The sequence below is a fragment of the Brachyistius frenatus genome, unplaced genomic scaffold, assembly GCF_029030835.1.
Source record: "Brachyistius frenatus isolate BFR_SWC_R1_liver_20210118 unplaced genomic scaffold, ASM2903083v1 Contig_85, whole genome shotgun sequence".
Lineage (NCBI taxonomy): Eukaryota > Metazoa > Chordata > Actinopteri > Embiotocidae > Brachyistius > Brachyistius frenatus.
The window spans coordinates 1,433,920-1,458,604 of NW_027210684.1; positions in this window are offsets into that span (position 1 = coordinate 1,433,920).

A 24,685-nucleotide genomic window follows, 5' to 3' on the forward strand; every position below is an offset into this window, starting at 1 on the left:
ATAATATTCAGAGAAAGTTTAATAAGGAAACCAGCCTAAAACTTTGAAGAGTGATGGGGACACTTCCATATCCCCAGTAGAAATGGCACCGATGGAGTTACCAAAAATGAGTTAGAGTTAATGCGATGCACACTTTACTGTCATTAAATTAATTAATTATGTATTGATTTAATAGAACAGGATGTTAATGAAGTATTAGCAATAGTGGCATTGGAATATATACCAATTTAAAACAGTCTTACACCATGTAATTTACAATGTAAAACCTGCACTCTGTATGGTACATCAAGAGAAGAAAAGACTGACCAAAGCTGTTTCACCATGGAGGACGTGATGCTATCGTTTGCGGTCAGTGTGGCGTTCTGAAAATAAACCACCACATAGGAGCACATAGGTCCTCTAGGTGTCAGAAACAACTTGGTTAGAGTTCCTTAGCTGATAAGGATTTGGGTTAAAATAAAGGACCTTTGTTATCATGATTACAACAATAAAAAGGGTTATGAAACAATCTAGAGTAAAAGTAACATTGACTAAAACAGTGAATAGTCTCTCCTGTGCAGAAGTCCAATGTAGTCTATCCACCCTGAACTCCAAATTTGTGGCTTTATATCAACATCACCTGTTTCCTCCTTTTTTATTTCACTTTATTAATCCCCGAGGGGAAATGTCTTCACTACAGCAGGGGGGCTCTCAGGGGGGAGGTGCTGCAGCAGGCTGCCACTAGCGCGGCGCCAGGTAACCTGACGTGCATGTTTTTGGATGATGGGAGGAAGCCGGAGAACCCGGAGAGAACCCACGCAAGCACAGGGAGAACATGCAAACTCCGCACAGAAAGGCCCAGGACCGGATTCGAACCCAGAACCTTTTTGCTGTGAGGCGACAGTGCTAACCACTGCACCACCATGCCGCCCATCATAATAAATGCGACCAATCCTGAGCACTCCCACTTCCACATAAACATTTGTATTGTTTGGGACGTTTGCTGGAATGTTACTTCACTCCCTCCTTTGCTCACATAATGGTATTGTTTAATATGTTGCATAAGTTTTACGCAATTATCATGGTGTGTTGTGAGTAATGAGTACGATGACGATCAATGAGCAGAAAGGGCAAATTCCATCAGTCAATAAAAGTTATTTTCATACTGTTCCTAAAAAATTGAGGTCATGATGCATTTCAACACTTGATTGGATTCGATTTTGTGACTAAACAGGTAAAGTCACTAGAAGTTTTAACAGTTTGGGTTTTACAAGGGCAAAAGTATCTGGTGTGAATTTTTAACACAAATCAAGTCTGATTGAAAAAAAAATATGGAAATGCTAATTAAGTGTGGTGCTATGGCGCTAATATTCACTCGAAACTGAAGTGGCCACACTGTAGGGGGCAGCTCATTTGCATTTGCATTAATTTTTCACGTGTTTTGTGGGGAAAAAGAAAACATTCATGCAAATGAGTTGTGTCCAAGTAAGTGAAATCCTTGTGCATACGTACACAAACACTCACCTACTTGGCCACATCTCCCTCTTTATCTCTCACCAGAGGTCAGAGCACAAGCCCACCACTGCATGCTTCATCTGCAGACAATTCATCAGGTTGCAAACTGTAGTAAATACATACAAAATGGAAGAGTTAGAAGGAATTAAATATTTAATATTAGTCAGTAATGTTGCTGTAGACAGATTACTAAGAAATATCCTGTAAAAGCGAGAGGTCAGAAAAGTGGTCATGATCATTTGTCCTTTTTTTGTGCAATCAGGCTGTTATTGTTGCTAATTGCTGTTTCACTCTGTAACATACACCATGTTAGCCAACTAGAGCTGTGAATAGTGGTTTTAAAAATACCAATGAATTACTGGGTCCCAGGACCCTGCTCTATTTTTATTTTCAAATATTAAATTGTATTCAGCTATAACGAAAGTGCAGACATGTTTTCTAACAACTCTGCTGTTTGTGCATTGTTGAGCTGTGTGTGTGTGTGCGTGCGTGCTTTGACGTGACTTAGAGAATAAGAGATGTGGAACATTTTACAATTTGGAATGCATATGAGTGGCTTAAGACAAAAAGAATAGTGCATTATTTTAGAAGTAGGATGCATCTGTTTATATGCCAATAATGTAATCATATTCACTTACATTCCTAAAATGATATACTACACATATTCAAATGACTAGGATCTATAGAAAGCCTCCTCTTTTTCCTTCCAACCTCTCTTCTTCCTGATTTATTTTCTCCACCACTCTGTTCTCTACTTCTTCCCTCCATTTTTTCTCCTCTGGTTTATCTGCTTCCCTCTCTGAATCTTTCCAGTCCGTTTCCTCATCTACAGACTCTAACCCCAGTCTATAGCTGGAGAGAAAAAGACCATAGTGCACCGATCCATTGAGTGCCAAATGCTGATTGATTGAACAGCAAAGAGCTGGCAGCAGGTGTGCAGCTGACAAATGCATAGGATCTCGGCGATGAGAGTTAAACCTTGCTCTAACAGTTAGCAAGAAAGCAGGACTGGAAGGACAAAAGTTCTGCCAACATGCTCGCCTAACTGGCAATTTTATGATTTGGAGTTAATTCCACTTCTTTCTCTTTAAGTACAAAGCAGAAAACAGGCCCTTTTTCCTACATCTGCTTTGTTTTGAATGGTCTGCAATCAGTTCATGCACTGTGATTTACCTTTTATTCCTGATATATATTATTTTGAATATTTGAGATGGAAGTTGGCTTTTGGTTTGTCGCAACTGAAATGGAATATTTTTCGGCTAATTCTGTGTAAAGAAAAAAGGAGTGACCTGGAGACTGTAGTCTCCCCTAAAATATCTTCCATCCTCAAACTTCCATTCATGACTTCTTCCTGTGGAAAGGATAAGTAGAACTAATCCTGACAAAATATTACATCGCAGTCTATTCGTTCATCCTGTAGTCTGGTGTTACCAGACACAAATTCAATGTGTTGTGCAGTGAGTTTATGAGACTGGACATCCTCCTGTTGGAGCAGGCTTTAACCGCCATATGCGCCACAACTTTACCACCGCTGCAACTACATTTAGAATAAAAACGATTGACGTCCACGTCATTGAATTTAGCCACCCTTACTGGCTGCTCAGAGTGGTTCCCAGACTATCATCACAGTGAAGAAAACTGAAACTGTGAGTAACACTGGCAGAGTCAGGCTATTCATCCTGCATCTCAATATCAAGTACTGATAACAGTTGTTAGGTCAACAAGCTAATCACTTTAACATCAGCGAGCTGATCCTGACAGATGCTTTTTCCTGAGATCATTAAACAGGCATGGTGACAAAGGACCGATACTAAACATGAACAATACAAACATTCTGCCTCGGTAGTGGGTATTTCAACTACTGTACACCCTCTAAGGAGAATAAGAGCTTCAATATAGATAGATAACAGACTTAATGATATGATGATGCCCATGGACACTCCAGCAGTGGGGAATGTCTGACGCCACGCTGTTGTTCACTTCACCATCCTATTAAGCATCTTATTAATGGAAAGAACAAAGAAAAAAAACATGGGTGAGTCATCTGTTTGATTCAAAACAACTCAGAAGGGAAATATTACAAGCCCAAAGCTTACAAGTTTAAAACACACAAAACGAGCGGCTTCAATCTACAGGAGCTATTTAAAGTCGCTGCTCTCTCAGGTGGAACATCTCCAGGGTCATCCTGCCCATCGATCTGCCATTGGTTTCCAATCTTACTCTGTCTGCAGGTTGAACATCTTGCAGCATCACATGTCAGACACAAACACCTCCATCTCTCAGTGCTGTTCAGACAGATTCATCAGCTCACTCACTGATGCACACACACACCACATGCTCCACCTTTCCAAACGGATTATCATTGGAGACGTGCAAAGACTTTAAGAAAGAAGCCACCACACAATCCCTGCCGTTCTGTCCCATTACCTTGTACTCACAATCAAATCAAAAGTCTACTAACTAAGCAAAGTTTTGGCTCCACATGATTCTCTAACTGAAAAAAAAGTGATAAAATAGGATTGATGTAGTTATTGTGATGATTACAGTGATCAAATCTGTCTGTAATGAGTAACTGTGTAGTCTTCACATCAAAAAGGAAGCTGTTTTCATGAAAAAGATTCACTATATTCTACTTTTCCAGCACATGACAGACAGAGTTTGTGTTACGAGTCCAAGGAATGGTACCATTGGAACAAAAATGAAATCCCTGCAGGATACAAGTAAAGTTCAGCAGCAATGAAGACATGCAGCACTCAGTTCACCTTCTATATTATCATATTATCGTAAAGGATAATCAATGTGTTATTGTTTACATAAAAAAGCTAATGGAGCTGGTCTGCGTAGACCTCAGCAATGACAATACATTTTACTTGTCTGACACTTTCCTTTTGTCTAATTTTTTTCTCAAGAAAAAAGTTTGGAGACCCTTGACTTACAGTAATATGTAAACCTTTATACCTTTTAAAGTATACGCACTGTTTTAAAATAACTTTAAAATAGTGATGTTACGAGATGTGCCGACGCTTCGAAGCGTGTGTGGAGTAATGGAGGGGGCGTTTCCTCGAAGCGTGTGTCGAGGCTTGCTTCATTTAGGGGAGGAGCCAAAAATGATGACGTCCGAAGCCTCGCTGCCGGCTGTACCACGTGACTGCTTCGGGAAGTGGTTCAGATTTTGCCGGGAGGTTTGACGGCAATATAAACCCCTCAGGCTCCATTCAAAATGTGGGTTGTTGGTGGAGAGTTGAGGTCAGTTGAGAGTTTGGATAGTTTGGAGAGTTTAGAGAGAGAGAGAGAGAGAGATAGTTTGGAGAGTTTAGAGAGAGAGAGAGATAGTTTGGAGAAGTTAGAGAGAGTGAGGAGAGAAGGAGGTGATAAGATGGAGCCAGCTGGGAAGAGGAGGATTTCCCCTGTGTGGAAACACTTTGATTTGATAACTCCTAATAAGGTAAATCTAACTCTATTTCAGACACATTAGGTTTGCTTATCAAGAACTGTATTTTTCAGTTTCTTATTTTATTCAAAGGTGAGGTGTTTATTGTGCTCCAAGGAGTTGGGGTACAATAACAACACCTCATCCATGCTGAGGCGTTACCGTGCCTTGCATGAGAATAAGGAGGAAACTGGAGCTTCACCCAGCCAAGGTAAGTCATTACAATATTACAAATGCACCATCACAATTTTTCCCTGTTCACTTTTGTTTATTGTGCAAATAAAGACAGATAACAGACACTGTATTTATTCTCTTTTAACCAGCCACCAGAAAACCAGAGCTGGATGAAGCCCTCGTCTCCATGATAGTGAAGGACACACAGCCCTTCAGTATTGTGGATGATGTTGGATTCAGGGCATTTGTGTCCAAACTGGATCCTAATTATGTCCTCCCTACAAGGCAGGTATGTATGGGTGCATGCATGAAACAAATGAGTACTTTATTGTGTCTCACAGTTCAGCACTATATATTTTTTCCTTGAGGCTCTGAAGGCCATGGTGGAGGCCAAGTATGAGTCAGCTAAGGAGAAGGCTAAGGCTAAAGTGGAAAAGGTGGCTGCTGTTAGCCTTACTTCTGACATGTGGACATCCATCAATATGGATGCCTACCTGGCTGTAACATGCCATTTTGTGGGTGAGAAAACCACACTCAGTTCAGTGCTGTTAGGAGTGCAGGCATTCCCCCAATCACACACTGCTGAAAATATAGCTCGTGTGAAAGCCTCCCTGATGGAGGAATGGGGAATCGCCAATAAGGTGACATGTATGGTCACTGATGGTGCTCCCAATATGGTTGCCTGTGTGAGAGAGCTGAAGCTTCGGCACCATATTTGCATTGCACACACACTGAATCTGATCGTGAAGAAGACACTTGACCAGCAGCCTGTGCTCTCTGGCATCCGGGCCAAAGCACGGAAGCTGGTTGGCTTCTTTAGAAGCAGCACCACTGCTGAGGTATGATCTTTCCCTTTATTCCAATTTCTAATAACGCTAATAGTTTGTCTGTGTTCCTACTGCAGTGATTTAATGGCCTAGTCATCTGTATCTTTAAAGGAGAAGCTTACACAAGTGCAACTTCATCTGGGGATGGCAAACATGAAGCTCATGCAAGAAGTGGAGACCAGATGGAGCAGCACATATTTGATGCTGCAACGTTTGGTGGAGCAAAGGGAGCCAGTAGGAGCAGCGTTAGCTGGGTTACAACATGACATCCCCTTCCTAACGTCAGAAGAGTTCAACATTGTTGGAGGGTGCCTTTCTTTGCTGTCTCCCTTCTATGATGCCACTGTAGAGCTGTCGGCAGAGGAAGATGTGTCTGCCTCCAAAGTTGTCCCCCTCGTGAAGATGCTGGATCACACCCTTCAGGAGGAAATAACAAAGCCGGCACCTGCAGCAGCATTGGAAATGGGAGACCAGCTCATCAGGCAACTCTGGGAGAAGCTGTACACTTTGCAGTCGATGAGCATCGTGTCTCTTGCTACCCTCCTGGACCCCCGATTTAAAGTAATAGGATTTTTCAGCCAAACAAAAGCCACCGAAGCAATAAAACGACTGACCTCCGAGTGTGCCACCATTATACGGTCAACACAAAGCAGAGAGGAAATCCCCCAGGCTTCCACCTCTCATGATGTCACAGGAGGTAATCTATTATTTTACATTTTGAGATCAATTATTCCTATGAGAACACTTAGTAACATGATCTGTGGTTTCCTCTTCGGTAGCAAACTGTGGCATCGTTTCGACACCAGCGTTATGGAGGCACGGAAGACTCAAAATGTGACAGCAGATGCCCTGTGGAGGTCCAGCGCTACCTGTCAGAGCCAAATATAAGCAGGCTGGAAAACCCTCTGGAGTACTGGGAGAGGCAAAAATTACTGTATCCAAATTTATATAGACTTGCTCTTGCGTTTTTGTGCACGCCAGCATCTTCTGTACCCTGTGAAAGGGTGTTTTCAAAGGCCGGAGAGGTTGTGTCAAAAAAAAAGGAATCGTTTAAAACCAAAAACGGTTGAGAAACTGTTATTTCTGAATAAAAATGAATAAAATGTCCCCTGTCCTGTACATCATTGTCCAAGTTACACAAGCATATTCAGTCCCCTCTTCCTAGTTCCACAAGCACTTCCACTGTCCTCTGCCTGCTTAAGCCCATGCCATTTTCCTAAAGTGACAGAAAAACATGATTACACAACCTGCCATATCATATGATACTACCATTTTGGGAAAATTTACACACACAAAATACATTCAAAAAATATTTTATTAGGCACATATGTGATAATTTATGTACAGAAATTATTTGGTCATACATTTTTGTAATTCATAGTCATTCCCAACAGCCATAACAGACACACAAATTCAATGCATCACATGATGTGGTTCAGATACAGCTGCCTGTGATTATACACTTGGCCAGTAGGTGGTTTCGTGTGCACATGAAGCTTCGAGTAATGAACCCTTTCTCGAACCAATTGGCTGAAGTGGTTCGATGCCTCATGAGGCTTCATCTCACCATCACTACTTTAAAATATGTGCAGCTCTGTGTCCTTATACCCATTTTTAAATTTTAGGCACTTTTTATGAATACTAAAATACCTTGCATTATATACACATATGATAGCGTATCAGTGTGGTAAACAGAACTCTCAATTTAAGCCATTCATGTTCCTCACTGTAGCAAGTGTGTGCTACTGTGAGGGTTCCTCATGGACACAGCCGACCCACTGAGTCACAAAGGTCATTTTAAGTTGCTTTATTTTCCTGAGACACAGTCCACTGTTCTCTACCTCCGAGCGTGCGTGCGTCCAGTCGCTGTCGCTCCCTCCTCCTCTCCAGGTCCTGCTCACTTATAAAGGAGAGAAAATCATCCTGATTCAGTTCAGCTGTGCCAATTATCCTTCTCCTGGCACCGTTCCCTGACACCCCCCCCCCACACACACACACACACAAACACACACTCTCTCTCCTCTGCAGCTGAGCTAACCACACCCCGCCACCACACTCACATTTACAAATTAACATTTCATGTAAATACATTTTTAACTCCTCAGAATATACTTGTTCACGAGGCACTGCAACACATAAAAATACTTTCCTGTACCTAGGAACAGAGTGGGACCTCTAATAAGTAAATAATCTTGGCGACATTCCTGTAAGACAAAATTCAATGAAACACCCCAAACAGCCCAAATTATCATAGCGTGGCAAATAGATACCCTGCAAAGTTGGAATATTACACATTGCCTGTAGCAGCTTTATATGCTGTAGTACATTCCTGTGCTGTTTTCATCTCTGTGCTGCCTGGCTAACAAAACCTTGAAAAGAATACAAAATAATGCCAGGTTTTGGTCTGTAGGAAGTTCTGATGAAAATGTTTTGTTCACAAGGTGAGTTCAAGTGTTGGAAACTCTGCAGGATTATTTGGTTTCAAATCAAGACTTTTTAATCCCATGTGTAAGAATTTATATATATATATATCCATATATATTTTATTTTATTTTTTTACTATAAATCCTGAATAAATACCATAACATAATTAAAATACAACTCTACTCACCAAGGACAACTTTGCATGAGTTGTAGAAATATGAAAGTTTGGTTGTTTTTTTTTTTCTCTCTCATTTCATTCACTTCCCCATCATATCTGTGTTTGATTGACGAAAGCAGCACGTCCTGCAGTCATGCCAGAAGATAAAGGGTTTCATCGGGGGAGCAGAGGAAAAGGAACAGTCAAGAACAGAGCCTGGATCCAGCTCAGATCCCTTCTCAGTATCACCTCAACATACCAACACAACTCCCCTGCAGAGCCTCTCTGGTATTCATCCAAGTCCGAAAGTATATTTGTCTTTCATGTAAAAAACATTTTAATCCTGACAAAGTGTAAGAAGAAAATAGTGTCTGTATCAACACGATGAGAATATGGAAGGAATTCAGTACCTAATATGGAGTTGAAATTAATCACCATTTAGATCAAGGGAGAGAGTAAAAAGCCAGGTTTTTCCTCCTCACGTATAGTAAATCTCTCTCGATGGCACAATTTAATTCGTTGTTGTTCAGCTTGTCCTTCTTTAAGTCTGCTTAGAATGCATGAAATGTTAGAAATGTTCTGTGCTATAACAGAAAATAAAGGTACGTTGAAGCTTTTCCTTTCAGCTCTTTTAATTTACCTCAGTTAGTTCAGAAAGCAAAAAGCTTATTTTCAGTAAATACTGTACACCCATGGCCAAAATCTTTAACTTGCCACAGACTTTAAAAAAAAAAAAAAAGCACATTAAGATGCAAACATTTCCTGATTGGTACAAAACTCAAATTACAGCCAAAGCTGATGGGAACATTGTTAGATTTGTAGGTCATAAAACAAAGCTTTGGACAGATACAATTTTTGATCTGATGGTGGTGCTTCATGAAAAGTTAATGGAAAAGGAAATTAAGGGATCACAAACCACTGTTACAACTTCAGTTGAGGATCACCAACATCATTATGATTTATCTTCTGAGGATCATGAACGTCAGTACAATCTTTCATGGCAGGCGTATTCAACTAGCGGTCCACGGGCCTGATACACACCTTTTAAATGAAGGCTGCCTGAAAAATCAGGGTGAACCATAGACATATAAGCAAGTAGATATGTACGTCTTGAGTCAAAGATGATCAATGGAGGTTACCTTGGAGACAAGCATGCATGGAGATGAGGAGGATCAGGGCAACCCTGTGGATGTGTTAGCCACAGCATGTGCTGTGATTGGCTGCATTAGGATTATGCCCACTGTGCACCTGCCATCCATTCAGTCAAGTCTCACGTTACACTCTGGGCTATCAGGCTACAGAGAAACTCACATCGGCTGAGCTAACAACAAGCTTCAAAATGTTCAGTCTTTAAGCTAAAGAGACATAAAAAGACATTTTGTAAAATAAATTCTTGAGCAAATGAACTGACAAGTATTCATTTACTTTGCCAGCCACAACAAGTAATAACAAAGGGTACTGGCTCACATGGTGGAGCAGGTTTGGTGGTTTCATCTTCACCTCCTCTTCGTTACATGGCCAAGACACTGATCACCAAGTTGCTCGTGATAACAGGCGCAACTCTGTCGCCATTAATGTGTGTGTGTGTGTGTGTGTGTGTGTGTGTGTGTGTGTGTGTGTGTGTGTGTGTGTGTGTGTGTGTGTGTGTGTGTGTGTGTGTGTGTGTGTGTGTGTGTGTGTGTGAGTTGGTGAATAGGAGGCAAAAATTGTAAAGTGCTTTGTTAACCTCCAGTGCTATATATGTACTGTCCATTTTCAATGATGGCATTAAAGTAGAAAAAAAAGGATGCTAATGAATAGTTTATTCCAGTAGTACTGTATCTATTAACATACTGTAAGAGTTGTTTGCAGCCAATGATTGAAAAAACTATTCTCCGTTGCCCATAAACCCTCAGTTAATTTCCTTTTTGGTCCACCTAATATCGAAGTTGAATAGCCCTGCTTTGGATCAAATAGGTGGAACAACGGGGTTAAGACTAAAAACAACAGATAAAGTTGGTCGTGCTGAGGTCTTATAATATAATAAAGATTAACACCCTACCTAAATGCTTCAAACCAGAGACAAAGGTCTATTTAGGTTTAGGTAAGTATTTTGCTGTTATAGCCTGGTTAATGGTAAAAAAAACTACCCTTGTGGTCAAGACTGGTGTTCGGATTACTGATGCAGACTGCACTTGAACAAAACATCAAAACAGTGTTTTATCTTTAATTTTTGTACTTTCCTCAAAGGGGTCTGCCAGCTTTTTTTTAGTCTTGCTGCAGGTCATCATATCTACATCTATCCAACAGAACTTCTTCCGAGTTCCTTTCTGCAACTTGTCAGCTTTCTCTCCTCTCCATGTAATTTATTCTACGTTATGTATTTTCCTTCTGTCTCTGTTTCCATTTCTATTGTTTGGACTGTCTTCTTGTTTTGGCCCTCCAGAGATTCATAATAAAATATTTCTCTGCTCCCTGGATGCACTCCAATCTATTCTCTCCTTGTACCTGAAACATGAGAGGGCAAAAAAGTTTTTTTTCTAACCATTGCTACTGTTTCATTCTTCTGTAGACACAGCTACTCAATTTTATTTCATCCGATCTTCAGTGCAGTTGAGCCGACGAGCTTGAGATCCCTCATATTGATCTTTAAATGGATGATGAAAAATGCCACCGCCTGTTGGTCAATTGGCCGGCCTTGGCTCTATAGGGAGTGTCGGCTCTGATTACAGTCCAGTGTCTGGAAATGTAATCCACTTTTGGTGCCACTTGTCAGCAGGAGCAGAGCAGGCATGGCTGGAATTGATCTGGAGTTTTTTCATTTTCAAAGCACCCACACAATATCCTAAACACACTTGTTCATGCACACCTGACCTTACCCAGGCCTTTCTTTCACTCACATCAAGTCAAAGTATATTGAGATAGCAGGTTGAGAAGTAAGATGACCTTTAACATGTCATGTTTACTTTATCACAATAAAAGACCTTATCAGGGGGTGATCAATAATGATGATGAAGAGCAGTTCCAACTATGGTCAAGAGCTTTGGGTAGTGACTGAAAGAATGAGATCATGGGTATGTGGCTGAAATGAGATTCCACTGCATCCTCTGCTGGTTGTCTCAGTCTTAGAGATAGGGTGAGGAGGTGTGACACTCCAGAGGGAGCTCGGAGTTGAGCCACTGCTCTTTTGCATCAAAAGGAGCAACGATGCCTCCTGGGTGCCTTCTATTGGACGTTTTCTGAGCACGACCATCTGGCAGGATGCGTAGAGCCAGAACACGCTGCAGGGATTATACATCTCATCTGGCCTGAGAATGCCTTGGGTTCCCTAAAGATGAGCTGAAAAATGTTGCTGAGGTGAGGGGGGTCTATGCTAACCTCGACCTGCTGCCATCAGGTTAAGCATCAGAAAATGAATGGATGGATGGAAAAACATACTAAATACAATTCAGTAATACATAGTTCAGTCTTTTCACATTTTAAGCAATTATTTTCCTACAGGTATAATGCATTTTGAAACATGTCTGATATTATTTCACACTGACTTAGTTTTGCCGTCTTTTAGGTGACTATTACCTATTTTTATAGAATAGCATTGTATCAAATGACAAGTGAAAATGTTATGTGAAAGGTGACACTGGTAGTGATGAGAATTATTACCTGCATATCTGTAGTTCCCCTTGTAATTGTGGAGCTTCATTGTGAGTTCCAGTTCATTGTTTTTAGTTGTTCACTCTCATTGCTTTCATTGCATTATTTTCAGTTTGAGCTGTTTTCAATGAAACAGCTCAAAAACACACCGCACACTACCTGCACAGCAACAAACAGAGACTAGATGGTGAACAAACTGATGCGGATACTTCCCTCAATCATTGGTTGAGACCAAACACATATTTTCAAGTGGCCAAACACATGACTCCAACTGAAATGGTTTACTATCCACATAAATAGACAGGAAACTGTTATGTCAGTGCTGGTTTTTGCTATGCACAAAAGCCCCCCCCCCAAAAAAAAAAAAAAAAAAAAAAAAACTGTGGCAAGTTAAAGCAGTAATGAGATTGCTCAGCCCCACACACGTACAGTATAACAAATTAAAAAAAGTATTTCCAAAGTTGGAAGTTTACTTATTTGCCTGCTTGCTAATTATCTGCTGAACTGTTGGAGCGCACTATGTGTAATGCTAAAACCACGACACGCCGCCGTGTTTCATTAGCAAAAGAATATGTTGGGCTGCTATTATTTCCCAGTACTTGACCTGGCAGAACATAATGTGCCATACCACATACACTTATTGTAGATTCCTCTGTGGAAGACAGACGATTGTGTTGCATCGCTCAGTAATTGCACACCAGTACAAAGTGTGAACAGTACAGTTGATTTCGTCCATGTGGTTGTTAGCAATTACAATGAGATGGCTCATGCCCAAACGCAATCCCTTTCTGCCTGTTGGAGACAATATTTAACATGTTAGCTTGAGTGCACTGAAACAGCTGACTGGCTCTGGATCATTGAGTCTCCCCACTTGCTTAAAATCAAATCGCACTGCAGCTTTTACACGCAGGTCTTCCTTACTCTCAATCGACTTCCCACAATGCAAATCAGCGGAATATAATATAAATAGTTAAAGTGTGTGTACTGTCCCTTGTCTGTAAAACATTGTAGACATTTTGCAAGTCTTCTTGTAACGTACACATCAAATGGCTGTACCCTCAAATCCATTTAGCAACAAGTAAAAAGAGTGAGAGAAGGGAAAAGAGCTGCATACTGTGTGGCCGTCTGCAGAAGTCAGTTAAAAAAAGCAGCAATTAAGAGCACCTACACATTTAAAGGCAGTTTACTGCCATGTTGACCCTTTTATGTCATGCCTCCCTGTATTCAGACTATTGAATCACTAACCACATTTCCAGTTTGTTCAGCTAATGAAACAGATCTGTGCCACAGTTCTCCTCCAGAGCCAATTAGAGATTTGTAAGCAAATGGTCTTCACCTATATAGCACTTTATCAGCTTTACACTGTTTCCCATTCCCACACTAATGGAACTGAGCTGCCATGCAAGGAATATTTTTACACACCAATGGTACTCCATGTGGAGCCACCTGGGGTCCAGTGTCTTAGGCATGCAGAAACAAGGAGGTGGGGATTGAACCCCAAACCTTCAGATTAGTGGGACACCTGCTCTACCATCTGAGCCACAGCCACAAGGTTTAGAGTGGGACATTACCTTCCTGTACCAGTAGCAGACATGTGACAGAGGAATTAGGATTAAAAACAAAAAATAGGGATGAGATAAATACAATTTGCTTCCAGAAAAAAAAAAATCGTTAAATCAGACAGTTTCTTCAAAGTACAAAAAAATACTCAATGGAACTGCAGTACAGTGCATACCCATTGGACATGATGGTATTAATTGATTGGTTTTAAATTACAACCCTGAGCACTGAAATGAAAGAACAGCCAACATGAACAAAGGGTCAGATTCAAATATGGAAACCTCACACATAGTGCCTTTAAAGAGTACCTACTACCGGGCTCATTATTCCTGCTTGTGCTGTCAGTCGGGAGTGGCTACATGCTATATGCTAAATGCTCTTCGCTTATATTTTAAACACCACATCTCAGCTGTGATGGTGGGCATGGTCAGAGGCTCAACATCCTAGCCATGGGGAACATGGGGACAAATTTGGGATAGTGTTAGCCCGTTCTGATTCAAACATGACTAAACTATTTATCGTCTGAAAGTACGTTGTACAAAGCCTAACGATTGAAAAGCTGTAAACCATTTTACGATTTTAATACCACAGCAACTATAATTCCTTATGATGTGCATACAGTAAATACACAGTAAAATTGTCCTTTCTTACCTTCTTTGTTATCTAGATGGACACATACTAGTTGAATCACTGTGTGATGATTTGTGTCTAACAATAAAAAGGCTTTCAAGCTTTTGATCATTGTTGGGGAAGAAGTGGGAGAATGTTGGAGGGTTAACAGGTTGACATGCAGGACATGAGGGTATTGGCTCCATGGTTTCAGTCGGTAACAGGACTAGAAGTTTTTGAGAGAGGGTTAAAAGAGTTTTACTGAGCAATCTTTAGTTATAAAACTTGTAATGAATTCAAAACAGTTTTCTTTTCTTTTTTAAAAGGCAACTGGTATGGTTTCAGATGCAATACAGTGCGTCATGCGATGTTTGTGCTGAAAAAGGTTTCCCGTGACTAATGGATATAAAACCTTCTTACATTAATGGATATGTCTGGTGATAGTCTACAATTTCTCTCATTGTCCACAAATCCCCCCCCCCAAAAAAAAAAAAAAAAAAAAAAAAAAACAATGAACTGTTTGCAGTGACAAAAGTTTTATGTTTGAAAGCCTGACAAATCATGTCACCCTGTGCCACAGAGCTGTCCTGTTCTGCAGAGGGTATCTGTGGCACCAGACTACAGAAAAAGCCACGCCTTCTTTTTAAAACTGAAAAATATCAGAACCAGGTGGAATGGCATTTAACAACAGTACTGAAAGCTTGTTTATGCCTATAACCCTCATTAATGTTCTGTTATTATTTTATCTGTAAGACACTGTGGGGATGTGTAGTCAGTATGCATCATAGTTGGTTGTGGTACTGTTGAAGATGTTTTTGTTACGCGTAAATGTGCAGAAATAGCAAAAAAGTACAGTCTTATTGATTCTTATAAGCCATTAAAATTACAGAAGTGAGACACTGTTGCACTGTGACTTGTACCTACATTACTATGAACACACACTGTAGCTTATTTTACATGAATCTTACTTATACCGCCCTGCTGCCACAAATAGTTGAACATGAAACATGTATTAATCCTCTGATGAAAATAGTCACCGAATAATGCACAATTTTCAAAAAATTAAGAACTGAGTTTGTATTAGTTTTGTTTACAAAACAAGTCAGTTGAGTATTTCATATATTTAAATCAGGGATTTCCTAGGACTTTTTCTGTAATATTGAAATCAGCCTAGTTGTTTCTGCACTTTCGCTCATGCACTGATCCCCCATTCAGACGTTTCAACTACAACAGATGCAACAGATTGTGTAACACTGAGAATTTCAGCATCAAAGTTATTCAAAAGAGTATTTCACTGTCTTTATACCTCAGTGACAGAAGTCTTACAACAGTTACATCACTCCAGTGTATGTTTTGTGCCATTAGGGACACTTCAACATGTCAACTTTGAACGTGTTGTATGTGATTGTGTACATTTCTAAAAAAAAAAGAGAGAGGTAGATGTGTTTACCCCCTTAGTCTTTCCTTTCATCCTGTGTGTCACAGCTGGGTAGCATCAGCTGCACATTTCTTTACTGTACTGACTCCTGACCAACACACACACACACCTGCAGCAACATAAAAGACCTCTTCACCAATTGATCACAATATATCAAAGCACAGTGTGCTTGGATCACCACTCCCAAACATACCTACTGTGGCTGTGTCGTGGCCCACAGCTCCATTCCTCAAACATCTATATTCTATGGAATTGTGACACCGATGGCACACTGGTCTCCTTTAAGGTTAACATGACGTGAAAAAAAAACATTAAAAAGGAAGAGAAAGCAGGTCGAGAATACACAAAGCAATACGTCAAGAAATGTTATATTCACACATCATCATTCTTCTATGTTGGGTTGGAGTGGGCACTAACAAGCTCAGAGGTTGAAAGATGAGCCAAAACATTCTGAATAACTCCTGATGTGCTTTTGGTCCTTTGTGTACCACCAAAACAGCTCTGTCCAGCTGAGGCATAGGTTCTACAAGCCCTCTGAAAGTGTCCTCAGGTATCTGGCACCAATATGTTAACAGCAGATTATTAAAATCCTGTAAAGTGTGTTTTGGTGCCACCGTGGATCTGATCTGTTCCAGCACATCCATTCACTCACCACTGCTGACTTGAAGCACCCTACAAGCTTTGCCTGGAGCTGAGAGGCTCCAACCCAGTCATCTGGTCTGTGAAAGTATCCCAGGTCTTTATAACGCCTGCCTCCAACATTCTGACTACAGGAGTAAACTGTTCACATAACATTCAATATATTCCAGGCCTTGACATGCAATATACAATATAATCAATAATATTTGATGAATCTGTCTTCAGGTCATAATGTTTAGCCACAATATATCCTCTGGCCTCTGTAGATCACTATTTAAATAATGAATAGTGTGTCAAACAGTCTGTTAAAACATTTTTAAACGTGCTAAAATACAATTATAATTTGCTTTGCTGTGTTTTTGCGATAGCAACATTTCTGTCTGGTGAATGTTTACTGGCAGACTTTTAGTGTGGGAGATTTACATAAAAATGAAAGTATGGTACATTCAGCCAAATTCAGATTTTAGGTGTACTTGTGGTCATTTTTCCAAATGATAGATTATGACAGTAGAATGGGAGGTAGAGCCTTCTGCCTTCAAACCCCTCTCCGGCGGAACCAGCTCCCAGTTTGGGTTCAGGAGGCAGACACTCTCTTTACTTTTAAAATAAGGTTTAAAACACTCCTTTTTGATAAAGCTAATAGAGCTGAGTCAGCTGACCTCAAACCATTCCTTAGATATGCTGCTAAAGGCCTAGTTTGCTACATTTTCATTACATTGATGTTTTAATGTGGTTGTTCATTTTTTTTTTTTTTTAAATCACAAAGTACTACATTTACTAGGTAAATGTATGTACTAGTCAAAGACGACCGCAAGAGCTCCTATTTGTATAAGCTTCTTTACCATTTTCTTAGACAGACCATCATAGCAGAGCGTCAACATGTCTGGGAAACATGCTGGACAGATAAAATCACGGACCTGGCATATAGGCTACCCTCTGCGAGAGGTGGACCCATTGTATCTCGTTTGGTTAGAGTATGGTTAAAATAGGGTAACTGAATTAGCTGATTATGGCTAAGGAAATGTGCATGGTTAAAGTCATCTTTTACTTTTCAACATCCAATCATAACCACAAACCTTTCCTAATTTAAGTGAGCTGATAAATAAAATGGCATAAAACATTAATCTTGCTTTAGATGTCTCCAAAATATACCTGCTAATGAAAATAGATTGTATATGAAGAACAAAGTTTTTGAAGTGTAGAGTGTGGATAAATCATGAATAACGTATAAACCACTCAAACAGATACTCATCCAAGTCAAAACTAAAATGGATTTCTTAAAATGCAAAAATACACCCTCACAAACAAAATCCCACACGCATGTCCACTCGACCGCAAATCCCTGCTGGGAACACAAACAGACACGAGGAACGTGTGAAATCTGACAGGTTGAGTCTGACTGGGTGAGACCTTACAACCATCATGCATGATATTGACTTATTGCTCCACTCATGAAAAGTCCTCCGGCATTTTACACATTTGTCTACCATAGTGTGTGTGGATGCTTGCCTTCCTGGAAAACCCCTACGGTATTTTCTATACGTGCTTGTGTACGTGTCTCAAATTTTTTTGTTTGTGTATGTGCAGATGTATGATCTTGAGATGCCCTGAGCAGAGCACATCTCCTGAATATCTTGTCTTACCATGAATATTTTTAAAAGCGTCAACATGGGACCCAAATGCCTTTTCCTTTTGTACACACACATACATGCTCACTCATCCAATGTCATCTCTGAAGTGTTGGCTGAGTGTACCAGACTGTTCCCCGTGGATACACATTAATGGGATGTATTGTGGTCTTTTGGAACACAAAGTGTGTTCCTCAGCTCTTGTCAAGGCATCTCGCTCCCATTCTGGGTTGGTATTTTTAACCCATATTTGTTTGTTGTTCTGTTCCTTGAAGTAGGAGACCTTCCTTTTCATTTTGACAACTTTTAGAATCACAAACGCTATTCATAAAGTTACTCTGTGTCGAGGTACAGTATAACACTGGGGACTTTAAGAGAAACAAAACGCAAGTCCATCGCAAAAAAAGTCTGTCAGTTTTCTTTTAATTAAATCACATTCAATAATCCAGTTGAGACAAGTTCTGCAGAAGCATCAGGAACCTGCCTTAAAGTCTGCAACTGAACTTTTTCAGAGCATTTTTAATTGGTTCTTCAGACTTACTGCTGGTTCCAGTGCCTCTGTGCAGCCTTACCGCTCCACTGAGGACTTACTTTTGGACTTTTAACACTTCCAGTCTTAATATTTTAGATCTTTCCTCAGCTCATAAAGGAAAGCGAGGGATTCCTAAAACCTCTTATTGGCTTAATGACCCCACTAGAGTCATTAAAAGACAATAGAGTAAGGCTGAGAGGAAGTAGGAGAAGATCAACAAACCTCTCAAAATTGTCAAAACCCAAAAAAATGGCTTCCTATATCTATACTCTACAGTATAGAAGACATTTTATTCCTTGCCATTCTAACCCGAGTGCTCTTTTTCACACCATACCCTCCGAGATCAACCCTCCACCTTGTCAGGAATTTTGACTGCAAAATAATGGCTTCAAATTCCTTGTGAATTCAGAAGCATCAATGCTACATCTCTAAGTTCACTGCCAGACTATCCTATTTTTGACAGATAGGTTGTCTGAGTTATGTAACTGTTTTATTTATCATGGTGCGACGAGACCAATAGGGAAAGACCCATAATACTCTGAGCAGGAAGGCAAAACAGCGGTGAGATACGGTGTCTACGAATAGGAAAACCCTGTTTCCTGGCTGCATCATTTTAAAACCTGTCATAACCATTGAATCATTAATTAATGACAGTTGGGAATCTCCCAATAAAACATCTCATTAGTTTCATTATTTAACATTATTTGAGTGCAAATTCTGCTGCCTATTTCAGGAATCCTGGCAGTGCGCACGCTATATCAATAACTGTAACTGTAACAAGGCGGGGAGGGGGAGGGTGTCTCTCATTTACTTCCTTTTTTATCTATCTGTTGGAGTTGTCGAAGATTTTTTTAAAGTGACCCAAAAAATAGCTCATTAACAATTAAAAAAAAATACCAATATGACATGATGTTTGTGGTTTATTCAACTGAATTTATTTTCTATGCATATGTCATGACATTTGCGTGATACGTACCTAGCTGGAATTGTATCTTTATTCTAAAAACATTCTGAGAATATTGTACGGTTCTAGTATTGTTTTTTCTATGGTAATGTGTATAGACCAATAGCTTGAAAGGTCACTGAGACATGCCCAGAGACCAACAGCGTACATATGTGAGAAACAAAGAAAATAACAAATACTCTGCTGGAAGTAGAGTGTCTTTAGAGAAGTGTTTCTGTATTAGTGGTTGATGCTCCTCAGGTCTGACCCGAAAGGCCAAGTGACAGAACTTTTTACAAGATCGCACCCTTTCAGAGAGAAGGATGTATAAATATAAATTGCCTTCCTCTATCAGGTGGTGACAGGACGCTTGATGGGAAAATTTTCTAGCAGCTGCACTTTATAACACCTAAATAAGGAGACAAGGAAAGAGACAACAATAGAAGAGAGAAAAGATGAGTCTATAAGGAGCTAAAAACCATCTGAGTTATACATATTGCTACTTTTAATATCCTCAAGTTAGATGTCTAAAAAAAAAAAAAGCTTTTGTCTTTTTGTGTTCTGGGTCTTATTGTTATAGTTTTAGCCAATATTTCCCCCCACAGCTCTGTTCTGTGTCTGTGCTCAGATACCCATAAACCACAGTCAATTATTCTGGTGCAAATTTCCTCTGAGACCTGCAGAATGGGGAAAGTAAATTGATATTTGCTGACAATTGGTATTTTCTCATTTGTGGAGTCTTTTGAGTGAGCTGAGTGAGAGCCGTACGAGGGGAGACAGACTAAGGTCAGGTTGAAGCAAAACAAGACGAGATGTTGGGGCGCTGCAGGTTACCCAGCTCCCCGCCGAAAGGCTCCCATCTACCCTCTGTCCATCGAAGACCCCGGTCTCCTAAATGAACTCATCCAGAGGAGCAAATAGCTGAAGCAATCTTGGAACTCTGAAAGCAAAGTAAACAGTGACAGTGTGACACAGTGTAAGCAAGTAGAGTGTATTACAAGAGATAGAAAGAGAAAAAGAAATGGACGTAGATGGAAAAGGAGGCCAGTTGGAAAGAAGGCAGTCAACAAGGTTTTGACATATTCTACATGTTTACATTTTCCAACATTACAGTGGTGCAATCTGGGGTGTTCCAGTGACAGTCCTTTTTAGTGTGTAGTTTTACTTTTCTAAAAGTGTTTTTTTAAAAGCTGGCTCTGGCTAAATGCTAAAATGCTCACAGTTGATCCTATAAGTTCTACATTAGGAACCTTCAGTGAAGCGTGTGAGGCCTTACTGCTGCCGTTATACAATCCCTGTTGTAACAGCTGAGCACTCATTGAGCTCAGTGTCTGAAAAGTGCTGGAGTGAAGAGTGTAGTAAGGCAAGGAGGTTGAGAGGACTTGTTATATTCTGTCACGGTTTTGGTTTTGCTGCCCTTCAGTCATTCACATTGTTCCCTGTTTCACTCCCTCCACCCACCAAAGGTCTCTGTCTTTGTGCTTATTCCCCTCCTGCCACACCTGCTCCGAGTTCCACAACCTGCCCCACCTAGAGCCACGTTCTAATCAACGCACACAGTATGGCCTCATCCCAACCTGGGCCTTACATCGATGCGGGCCTATAAAGCACACTCAGAGAAGTGTAGCACCGCTGTAGAGATTGGGGTGAAAAAACACATTCAAATGTTAGTTCCATGTGGTTATTTCTCAGGGAAATAAGTAAGTAAAAAAGAAAAAACGCAAAGATCTAATCAGATTGAATAATGGTAAATTAAAAAAAGCTAGAAAAGTAAACAAGGTCAAAGAAATGACTAGTGAATATACAGTAAATATAAAATCTTTAGTTAATGTGATATATTTCTGAAATATTTTAAACAGGTTTATCCTCTTCTGGTGCATCTCGGCCTCCATCTTCCATTGCAGAGACGTCCAGGCATCCCATAGTTTGTCGGTGTATTTAAACCCTCCCATTTAATGAAGACATCCTCCACGGCTGCAAGCGTGACTTCACACAGGTGACACATCGTCACGAAGTGGGAGGGGATGGGGCCAAATTAGAATTGGGCCAATATTTACTCCCAGTCTGCCAATACTAGTTGCCTGATCATATAAGTCTATGTTGCTTGGTTCCTAACCCTCTGGTGTTCTTTTCTTCTTTTTTTTTTTAAAGTATTTTGTCAGTTTGGGACCTTGCCTCTGTGTTGTGTTCACCTGCCTGTTATTTCTACAGTAATTGCTCCATTCTTGTACAGCTCACTGTTGCTTCACGCCTGCCTCTGTGTCACGCATATTGTCCCGCTCACCTGCTGAACCAAAACTATATTCTCCATATTCATGGAGCGGAGGCTCGCAGAATGTCGCTGAGACAGGTGAGTGCAGTAACTAAATTCACTGCTTGATGTAGCTCACTATCAAGAGGAACGACAACAACTACTGTTGCCAAGCAACAAAGAGTTTTGTGTGCCTGCATGACACTGTGTTCAAAAACTGTGCCGCCTATCGTGTTGCTCTCTTTGTGTGTTAGTGGCTGCAGCTGCTGTGTAGTTACTATTGTTTATATATCTCTCTTCGTTCTTTAAAACCGGTGACACAAACTTTTGTTTGACTCAGTGGTCAGTTCATAGTATGTTTGCCTGCATCGCCTTACTCTCTAACAACACTTAATGTCTTTATGTTTTAAAGAAATAAACCATCCTAGTGTCAGATGGGAGCAACTGATTGCAGCTGTAACATCACTTGTAATTCTCGTTTTCTTCATGTACACAAAATCCACTCCACTTATAGATACACAAAGGGCGTCACGGTGGTGCAGTGGTTAGCACTGTCGCCTCACAGCAAAAAGGTTCTGGGTTCGAATCCGGTCCTGGGCCTTTCTGTGCGGAGTTTGCATGTTCTCCCCGTGCTTGCGTGGGTTCTCTCCGGGTTCTCCGGCTTCCTCCCATCATCCAAAAACATGCACCTCAGGTCAGGTTACCTGGCGCCGTGCTAGTGGCAGCCTGCTGCAGCAGCTCCCCCCTGAGAGCCCCCCTGCTGTAGCGAAGAAATTTCCCCTCGGGGATTAATAAAGTGTATAAAATAAAAAAATAAATAAAATAAAAACAAAGGGGACAACAAAGGCTGCACACCTGAAAACTGCATTTGTGATGATGAGAAAAGGTATCTGTATTCATTAATTCTGTCCCTCGTGTCCTCTTAAATGACTGCTACAAGCTGCTCTTACCAGGTTCACTTACAAAAACTACAAAGAGTAGAGAGAAATATTGATATTTTTTCCCCCAGCAGTGACAGTAATTGTCTAGTATGTCTTGTAGCAGATGACCTCCTCTGACTATACCAAACCAATCAAGTTAAAAGCACATATGTTAACAGATAAAAGATATCAGAACATTTTGTCAGTGTCTGCTGGTGTGTAACCCTCATATTCCACTGACGACGCGTCCGTCCTCTGCGTGGCTTCATGTTCCATATTCAGATGCGGAGCGTTTTGTCTGCCAGTTTTATCTTACTTCCTCATTTGATCATGTTTCCTTGATTTCTGTGCTTCTATCGTGGGTAAACGTTGTTAATTGACTTCTTTTTTGTCCATTGTGTGTTTATTGTTGTCATTTCCTACTTGCAGCCTGCAGACAAAGTTAATACAGCCTGCTGTGTTTTAGTCATTAAAAACATGACTTATATTTATTGCGTAACTATGTCACATACTGTGTCTGTAGCAGGAGATGGCATTTCTTGTCCAAATTGAGAGTGCAGCGGTAGACAGTGATGTAGTGAAGTTTTTTACAACTGGGAGTTTGCACATGGTTGTTTTATTTTTAAAATTGTACTGATTTTTTTTTTTTTTTTTTTCCCCCAATAAATACTCATGCCTCACCTACCTCCAAAAGCAGATGACTGAACCTGGTGTGAAGCAGTCAGGACTGAAGATGCAGCTGTGGCTCCACTGTACTGACATGTCTTCAGGCACAGTGCGATTGAGGGCCTGGAGCACACTTTGCTAGTGGGGCAAGTGGGGCTAGAAATACACGTTTGATATTTTAGCATAGCATAGGTGCAGAGTGCAAATGTGTTGCGCAGTGGTAAAGAATAAATAATTAGGTGTGTCACACCCAACTTCATTCTTGGCCAATCGCACCAGCTCCTCTCATGCCCTTTAAAACCGCTGTGATGCAACAGACTGTCAGTTTCTTATGAATGAAGAAGGAGCAGACGAATCGCCATTCAAACATCACGCTGCAGGAAACTAAAATACTTGTCTGGAGGTTCAGGCTCTGATCACCATATTTATGGTACTACAAGTCAACCTCCACGGACTGATCAAGGGCTTGGGAAAAGGTAACTAATATCATAACTCTTCCCCTTGGTGTGGTCTTATAGAGGTCAAATACAGCCATTAGTTGCTTGTCAAAGTGAACAATTAAAACTCATCCAAAATATTGAAATGATGTTGAGGATAAGCAGAAGTAAGTTATGCACACTTAAAGCTCCCGACTGATGGAGAGCAATTTGCTCCAAACGTCACTGATGTTGTGGTGTTAATAGATAAACTTCATCGATGCTTTGAAAGTGTCTAATTTATTTGCAATCATTAATTAAATAGCCTAAGTTGTGGTGCATAAATTGCTTTAACCTTTTGTGCGTAAATGACAGTGTTACACTCTGTGGCCTCGCACAGCTGGCTAGATTACTAAACCAGATAGGTAGGTGATCCAGAGCAACAAGAACATAAAATATATTAAACCCATAACTGATAAGTGAGTGACACAAGATGTACTTGTGTGTAAATATGAAACAAAATATCTAAATGCATCTTGCGTTAGACTGCTAGCTTTTGGTGAATTTATGAGAAATCCACAGACACAAAATGACAGTTGCTTAAATTATAATTAATGTAAACTTTATTGATAATTCCTCTGAACAAGAAAAAAAAAAAGAAAAAAAAGTATGTTTAGTGGCAGAAATCAGCTGAGTGTGCAGGTAAATCTCAAAACACCTACATTAATTGCATGCCTCCATTTATGGAAATAGATGTGGGCCAAAAATCAAAAAGTGTAAGCCTTTGTACTTTATATTGTCTATTCCCCTCAACCCAACTGGTCGAGGCAGATGTCCGCCCTCCTCTGAGCTGGCTTTGGTCATTGGTTTCTTCTTGTTAAAACAACGTTTTTCCTCCCCACTGTCGCTCATGAGATTTGTTGGATTGTAGATTTTCTCTTTATAAT